Source organism: Medicago sativa, chromosome 1, assembly GCF_051527215.1.
Source record: "Medicago sativa cultivar Bolivia chromosome 1, Bolivia_mono, whole genome shotgun sequence".
Classification (NCBI taxonomy): domain Eukaryota; kingdom Viridiplantae; phylum Streptophyta; class Magnoliopsida; order Fabales; family Fabaceae; genus Medicago; species Medicago sativa.
The window spans coordinates 32922125-32930979 of NC_140749.1; the positions used below are offsets into that span (position 1 = coordinate 32922125).

The 8855-nt window shown below is 36.4% G+C and overlaps 1 long non-coding RNA gene across 2 annotated transcripts; it reads left to right on the forward strand.

Moving 5' to 3' along the window:
• Nucleotides 1-3780: 3780 nt before the first annotated feature.
• Nucleotides 3781-6856, forward strand: LOC146954419 (uncharacterized). 2 transcript variants are annotated; one of them, XR_015032821.1, is made up of 6 exons: nucleotides 3781-4073; nucleotides 4163-4213; nucleotides 4546-4604; nucleotides 5358-5459; nucleotides 5762-5963; nucleotides 6567-6856. It is a non-coding gene; the product is annotated as an uncharacterized LOC146954419 (long non-coding RNA). The 2 variants fall into 2 exon arrangements; XR_015032795.1 differs by having other exon boundaries at nucleotides 3801-4073; nucleotides 5762-6856.
• Nucleotides 6857-8855: the final 1999 nt, after the last annotated feature.

Here is an 8855-nt window from a genome sequence, read left to right on the forward strand (position 1 = left end):
CCCCTTCCCCGCGAAGGGGGTGCACGGAGCAATCGAGACCGGGTCAAGCAAACCCCAACGTCTATTTGCACGCTCCCGCAAAAATCTCTCTGGCGGTTACACTTCCCACGATTACATAACCGCCAAAGCCTGGCGTGCCATTACAACGGCTCTGCAGCCCTCCACCTCTATATATAGGGGACTCATAGCAGTCCCCAAGGTAGAATCTTCTTCTCCTCTTAACCCTCACTCTCTAATCTCTACAGACTTGAGCGTCAGAGTGTCTGCAGGTACACACCCCCCGCCGATCCAAGAGTATTCTTAACGCATTCCACCACCTTTCAAACCACCGCATTTAAAGCACCGGCAGTCACCTTCTGATTAGGTACGATCAGGCTTCACTTTAGCTCCACCCTCTTGAATATCTACCCTCTTCTCTTCTCAAAACCCTTTTTCTCTCCTCTAGCTCTTTCTCTCTCTACCTCTCTCTAAAGTTTGTAAAGTGTGCAATTGACCTAATTTCATAAAGACTAAAGTTTATATTGGCTCTACACAATTGGGCTCAACCCTTAAAATGTCTTAATGGGCCTAATACGCTTACAACTAATTCACAACGTTTCTACCCACTTACGGATAAAAATAACTTCTTAATTAATTACCGCAGCTCACTAGTAACTTAATAAAAATATTCATTCCCACTTAAAACGCTAAAAATAATCCTCAATGAAAAATTACTAATTTACCATTACGCACAAAATGACCAAAATATCCCCGAGTCTCAAATGACTAAAATACCATTCATAAGCCAAAAGCCACTAATCCCGAAATAAAATACACACAGAGACAAATAATCACAAACAAACACATATAATAAATAATAAAATAAATCTAGCGAAAATCGGGCTGTTATAGGAATACTTACTTTATTTTTAGCGGCTCTACAAACCAGCTCTCTTAAAAAAAATATGAAAGTTGGGAACAAAAAAGGAATAAAAACACAAGAAAATTAATAAAGGTATCGTGATGAAAAGAGGGGAAAAAACCGTATAGAGGAATAAAGATTGCGTGATGCAATAAAAGAAAAATATATAATGTGATGTCCATGATGAGAAGATGGAAAACGATGGAAATTTCTCTAGACACTACCTCCCCCAAAGAAAAGGTTAAAACTGGGGTATTAGAAAGGACTAAGGTAGGGTGATGCTATAAAGAAGAGGGAAAAAGCCATAGATGCTGGGAATACTTACTTTATTTTTAGCAGCTCTACAAACCACCTCTCTTAAAAAAAATATTGAAAGTTGGGAACAAAAAAGGAATAAAAACACAAGAAAATTAATAAAGGTATCGTGATGAAAAGAGCGGAAAACCGTAGATAGGAATAAAGGTAGCGTGATACCATAAAAGAAAAATAGACAACGTGATGTCCATGATGATAAGATGGAAAAGGTTGGAAATTTCTCTAGACACTACCTCCCCCAAAGAAAAGGTTAAAAGTCGGGTATTAGAAAGGATTAAGTTAGTGTGATGCTATAAAGAAGAGGGAAAAAGGCAAAGATGCTGGGAATACTTACTTTATTTTTAGCGCCTCTACAAACCACCTATCTTAAAAAAAATATTGAAATTTGGGAACAAAAAAGGAATAAAAACACAAGAAATTTAGTAAAGGTATCGTGATGAAAAGAGGCGAAAAACCGTAGAGAGAAATAAAGGTAGTGTGATGCCATAAAAGAAAAATAGATAATGTGATGTCCATGATGAGATGATGTAAAAGGTTGGAAATTTCTCTAGACACTACCTCCCTAAAGAAAAGGTTAAAAGTGGGGTATTAGAAACGGGAAAAAGCCAAAGATGATGGGAATACTTACTTTATTATTAGCGGCTCTACAAACCACCTCTCTTAAAAAAAAATATTGAAAATTGGGAACAAAAAAGGAATAAAAACACAAGAAAATTAATAAAGGTATCGTGATAAAAAGAGGTGAAAAACCTGAAGGTGAGAAAAACACAAGAAGGGGGGTTGAATTGTGTTTTGAAAAATTCTTCAATTTCTCCAAACAACTGAATACACTGATCAGAAGCTAAGCGAGACAGCTTCTGAAGTGATAATCAGAATCTAAATGCAGCGGAATAAAACAGAGAGAGAGAAGAAGAACGACACAAAGCAATTATACTGGTTCCTTCCACAATCCGGAAGTAGTCCAGTCCCCCTTGCACTTCCAAGGAGATTTCACTATGAGTAATATCTGATTACAAATGCTCAAGCACACAAGCAAGAGACTTCCTTTGCTCAAGCACACAAGCAAGAGACTTCCTTTGCTCAAGAACACAATCAAGAGACTTCCTGCTCAAGCACAATTGCAAGAGACTTCCTAACTAAACAAAATTACACAGAAAATTGTTTAAGGTTGAACACTTGATATACAATCAGAGGTGCTCACAATACAAATCAGATATAGACTCAATGGACTTAAGAATTTCTAAGATATGACTTTGAGACACAGAAATTCTAAGTGAATGCAGAACAATTTCAGTAGAGGATTGGTACTTGTGAAAATCTTGTGAGTCTTTCGTTCAGCGTTCTTGCATTACCAATTCTCTAGGTCTTCACTCCTTTATATAGAGGTGTGAAAGAGACGTTGTGAAATTGCCAGCACACCAAAGAGTGGTTGTTGAAGCTTGATCTTTCACCAATGATCTTTTGCCTGATTTGGTTGTTGTCCTATGAAGAACAAATTTGAAATCCATTCCTTATCCAAAGGAACATCTATGCAGGCGAGACCGTATTCTGGAGCTGTTTTCTTGTCTTGAAGCGTAGACACAAAACAGAGTAGTGGAGAACGTGGTTGTACAATTCGTACAAAGTACAATGTCAACGCTTTCGTCCAAATTGCAAACACACGCCTTCAAACACCTTTGAAATGACCGTTGCAAACTCCACTAATCCTTTGTTTGTGTTTTCGAATCCAATAGACAGCTTTTGCATTGATAATTCTTCAATTCTTGAATCTTTTGCAAATCCAGTTGAAATACAGCTTCTGGTGAAATGGCTTCTGATGAGACAGCTTCTGATAATGCAGCTTCTGATGATGTGACTTCTGCAGCTTCTGATGACGCAGCTTCTGATGATGTGGCTTCTGGACCTCTTGTCTTCAGAAGCACTATTCTTCAGGAGCAGCTTACTTCAGGAGCGCTATTTCTTCAGGAGCGCTATTTCTTCAGGAGCGACTTAACTTCAGGAGCGCTTTTTCTCTTCAGTAGCAAGTTGCCTTCAGGAGCGTCCAAGCTTCAAATTTGTTGTTTCCTTAGCTCTTTATTTGCTCATTCAGAACCAATGATGATGTAACTTTATAATTATGGTCCTGTACACTTGAACAAATATTAGCTAGTCCAATTTACAATTTTTAATACCTTGTTATCATCAAAACTCTTTAAGGTTCATTGTTAAACACATTTTGCACTACAAAAAAACTTGGGAATTGCGGCGGTCTTGTTACGGCGGGTACAGAAGACTGCCACTATAAACGGTAGATTGCGGCGGTTTTTATGAACGCCACTATAAACTGTCTATTACGGCGGTTTAAGCCGCCGCTATATACATTAACTTATTCAAACAATACACAACGTGCATTACAACATTTTGAACTGCCGGTATTTACAATTTTATTTTTCCACCTTGCCGCATTTATATTTTACTTTCCCTCTTTTCCCCTCCATTATTTTAGAAAAATCCCTCCATCTATTTTCATAATTTTTTTTTATTTCTTTTCTTTGTTTATATTTCTTCCCTATCCTTTTTTTCTTATCAAAATCCCAGAACACAAACCCTACCTCTACAAAAACGCATCAAAACCCAAATCCATGGAACTCTTACGCTCTTCGTGAACTCTAATCACTGCATCGGCTCAAATCTACACAAACTCTTTCGGTCCCTTTCTCAAACCCTATCTTCGGCTAAACCCATCGAAACCGTCGAACCCATCTCAAACCCATGGAAACCTTCTCGGTGAAACCCATCAAAACCATCTCAAATCCTTCCCTCTCCATTGAATCCTCTCAAATCATCGATTTGCATCTGTTCTTGAAGGTGAATTCAGGTTCGTATTGCTTTTGTTTTCTTAGCTGAAACCCTCGATTGATTTTTCACTAATAGCTATTTTTACTAAATCTTTGTTCTTGAACGTAGATTCAGGTTCTCGTAGACACCCTTGTCATCACTACTTAATGATTTGGACTGGTAAATTACTAAACCGTTGTTCTTTTTGATTTTTTGTTGTTGATTTATTTCATCTCTCTCTCTGGTTTTTTTTTGGGTACTGAGAAAGAATAGAAACTGATACTGATATGGGTATTTTTTTTATTCTAGATTTTCTATCTTTTAACTGAAAGTTTCTATTGTTTTTGCAAAAAAAAAAAAAAAATTGTTTTCCATTTCTTTGTATTGCTTTTAAACAATGATTTTTAAGTCCTCTATTGCGTGAAATCACAAGATTTGGATCATGCTATGGATGTAAAGTAATGCTGAAATGATTGATGGATGATATTGATCAAATCTGTTAATTGTTCCAGGAATAATCAATTGGCTCAATGTCTCCTAGGTGCAGATCTACATGGTGCTATTATTTTAGGTTCGGGCACACTCTATTTTTGTTCTTTGTTTTTGGATCAGTTGTGAACACCTACAGTAGAAAATGCTAAACCATTTTATTTATCTAGAGCTTTTTGGATAATTTACAAGGACAGCTATTTTGTCATTGGTTGGATGTTAATTATTTCCCACGGATGCTTATGTCTTTATGTGTAAATATTTCATATGCATAGAAAGGTGTGTTAAAATTGTCGTTGCCGCTGTACTCAAACCTGTGAAAGCCTACTTTTGGTGTTCTTAGAAAGAGTTAGAGTAGAACTATTTTACGCAATCATTGGTATTTACTGTTGCGACTTGCAATAAGTTCAATAGTAAAATGAGCTTCTGATTGGTTGAGGTTATACCTAAGTCTTCTTCTCCGGGAATGTTTCTCATTTGAATCCTCCCATTTCATTCCCAGTGGCATGCATAACCTTTTTTTTTCATGCTCCTTACACTTGGATTTTTTTTTAAAAAGTTGCTAGAACTTATGTTGAATGTTTTTAGGTGTTTAATCGAATCAATTCTTTTAAAATGCATTTCCATTAGTGTTGTTTTAGTTTAATGTTATCATGTTGATGATTTTATATATCCAAACTCTGTCTAGATGACTCAACATGCATTGTCCTTTAAATTTAGAAAAGAGTTGTGCTTTTGAGACTCCTTCAAAACAAATACAAATATTTTAGCCTCTACCTTCTAAATAATTGTCTGCTAGTTATCACTGACTGCACTATATCCACCTGTTATGCAGTTGTGGAGTGTAAACTAACCCATTTTACTGGAACTGGTGGCATCATGATTCGTGAAACTGCAGAAGCTTTTGGGATAATTACTGAAGATAATAAATTCCGAGGTAATCCTTTCACTACTTAAAAATAGAATCTGTTCTAGCATTACCAGAGCTGTTATTCCTGTGTTTCTCAAGTATTAGTGCTTATTGAATATACACAGTCGTTTGTGTATGCTTTTCTTATACCAGTGTTTGCTGTACAAATTTGATAAATTTGATAATTAATGAATTATAAGGAGTTTGCACTTCTGTTTTGAAACTTCAGCATAGTTTAAACAGTAATTGTTTGTTTACTATGGCTCTCTCAGCGAAGTGGAGCTGGTTGACTAACATAGATGCAATTTGGTTTCCCGTTTTATTTTCAGGCACAGTGAAGCAAATTGAAGCTTAGCAGTGGAGCACCAATCAGAGAGATGCGACATAGACTCAATTAGCTATACTTAGCCAAACTTGTATAGCCAAGGTGAGGCGTTCAATATGGCGCTCTTGGCGAAGTGGGGGTGGAGGAAACTTGTATAACCAAGTGGAGGTCTTTGATAACGAAGTGTAGGTTCTGTCATGTTGAAGGTATAGCCAAACTTTTCTTGTTACTTGGCATATTTGTATGGTTCTGTTTTGTTGTTTTGGTGTTGCTTTCTAGCTCTTAACTTTATAATGGTTTTGCACTCTATGTTTCTTAAGTTTGATAATTTTTACTCTGTGAATGAAATTCTGGTAAATATGTAGTACAAATAGAGTATTGCTCAAGTGTGGTTGGACCAATAATTATATGTTGTTTATATGTATATGCATGTTAGTGGTGACTAATGCCTTTGTCACCATTGTTTTGGTTGGCTGGTTTGAATGTTCAAGTGTGGCTGGAGTGCTTGTTTTCTTCATTTACATACCATAAATTAAATTTAAGCTATGTTATGTCTGAAGTTTTCTTCTACCTTTGTGTAAAGATTTTGTTTAGTATGAAAACCTAAATTTGTTCATTTATATCCTTTGTCATGCCTTGTTGTTCTAGAATTTTAATTCACAAATACATTATTGTTTTTTACATTTATTCTAGAGTGTTAATTCATCTCCTGTTCAATGTCATGTTTATTATATGAGCTGCTTTTGGTATGGAATCAGCGTTTTCAGCAACGAACTTTGAGACTAACAGAGCACACTGCTATTGTGAAGGCATTGCTGGTCCCCTAACTAGAGCATCCTTCTTGTTTCTGGAGAAGGAAGTGCTGATAGGTGTTTGCTCTTTTTTTTTTATCAAGTTGTTGTTGTTTTATGAATTGTGAACCTTATTTGATATATATGCATGTGTACATGTATCAGAGAAGTTGAAGGATTAGCATTACATTAGGGAAATAAGAAGTCCTTACACACACACACACATATAGAAGAGTTCCTATATAAACTCTACAATACAATTGAAGAGTTAAGTTTACTTTCTCAACATTCATGAGGTTGTTGGACAATTTTACACATTGTAATATTACAATTTATGTATAAAAATAATTTATATTCGTACTAATAAGTGCTATTTAGCTGATTTGTTCATATTTATATTTTTTTTGTTTAAAAAATGACAATTACGGCGGCTAAAACTGCCACTATGCACATATTTAATATTTTAAAAAAGTGATCATTATGGCGTTTAAAACTGCCAGCATGTACGTTTCTTTTTGCAGAACTAGTGTCTATTCTGGCGGTCAAAAACGCCGCTTTAATCAAACAACTAGCCGCCGCATTATACATCGCGTATTACGGCAGTCTGCATGGCGGTCCTTCTTAAACTGCCGGTTTAAACTTTGTGGCAGGAAAAATTTCGGCAGTTTTGAAACTGCCAGTTTGGTTTATAGTGGCGGCTAAAACCGCCGCAACATGCAATTTTTAGCCGCCGGTATCCACGCGATTTTTTGTAGTGTTGTTCCAACAATCTCCCCCTTTTTGATGATGACAAACAAAAGTATTTAAAATTGATCAATTGTTGTTAATCTAATTAACAAGTTGACTTTGGGGTTCTGAGGTTTGTAAGCTCAGAATCTGAGGTTTGTAAGCTCAAACTCCCCCTGAGTCTGATAGTCTTTAAGGTGAGGTTTGTAAGCTCCCCCTAAGTTCTATCCAGGTTAATTAAATTCATTTTTCGCGCAATAATATTATCAGAGCTTAAAAACAAAATTGAATCATTGAAAGAATTAACTTATAGATAAGAAGAATGGTTCAATTAACTTTACTTGAATTTTGATACTCCTTCGTTCGTTCATAGCTTATACCAATAAGGTAAAAAAAAATGATAGAAGTTTTTCAAAAATTTCAAATGCCATTAATGGGGCTCAGAGCCTTTAAATACTTGTCACATATACTCCCCCTTTTGTCATTATCAAAAAAAATAAATGTAAGCATAAAAGACAAAAAGATATGAGAAAAACTCAAACATGAGAGAGTATAATAGGAATTTAACTAAATAAATCAGAGCAAAAAAAAAATGAACATGTATATTCAATTGTCAGAAGCAGCTAAACAGAATCAGTAAGCATTCAGAAGCAAGAGAAATAAGACAAGATGGTTTCAGAAGCAAGGACTAAGAAAATAAAACAAACAACAAACAAAAAGTAAAACACAAGGGTGTGCAACTAAGGGTTGGTTTGTTGTTGTTTCTTCATCTCTTCCATTTCTTCAATCTTCTTCTGCAACAGTTCTTCAAGTTGTTGTTGCCTCTGAAGAAGAGCTTGTTCCCTTTCTCTAGCTTCTTGCTGCTGCTGTGCCATCTGTTTCTTCAGAAGCTTACACAACCTTGCTTCTCTGGTCAAGTAATCCGTTTCAAAGAAGAAAGGCTGGTTTGCCAGGAGCAGTGTAGAACTTCTTACTCTAAGACTCTGATTCACATGCTCCATTAGCCTTCTGACTGATGCTTGCTTGACTCTGATGCATTTAGCCTTGATTTCTTCGATAAGCTCAGCTGCCCGGTTCTGAAGAGATGCCCAGGAGTCTTCATATGCATTTGTGAGATCAATTGTCCTTCTTTGATCCACCAGATTATGCATCTGACTCAGAATTGTCAGAAGCTCAGAATTAATATATCCAGATTCCAGGATGTTTGTGGGTGGATGTTCAAGGGTTTCAAGATCAGAATCACTGATTTCTAAATCTTGAATAGGGTTAGGAACTGGAATGGTAAGGAGTGTTTGTGTGTTTGAAGATGAAGGCTGGTCAGAGGCAATGTGAGTGGTAGAGGTTGAGGCTTGAACATTGACTAGAGAGATGTCAACATCCATGGGAGTTGGTTCTGGGGAGTGTTCAAGTAAAGGTTGAAATTCAGTTTCAGTTTGTGGTTGTTGTGGTGAAGATGATGTTTGAGTGTTGAGTTGGGGGTCAATGGTAGCTGTTGGTGATTGTGGAGGTGTTGTGGGTTTATGTGGTTCAGGTGTTTGTTGATGGGGGTTTTCTGAAACAACATTTTCAGAAGCAGCTGCT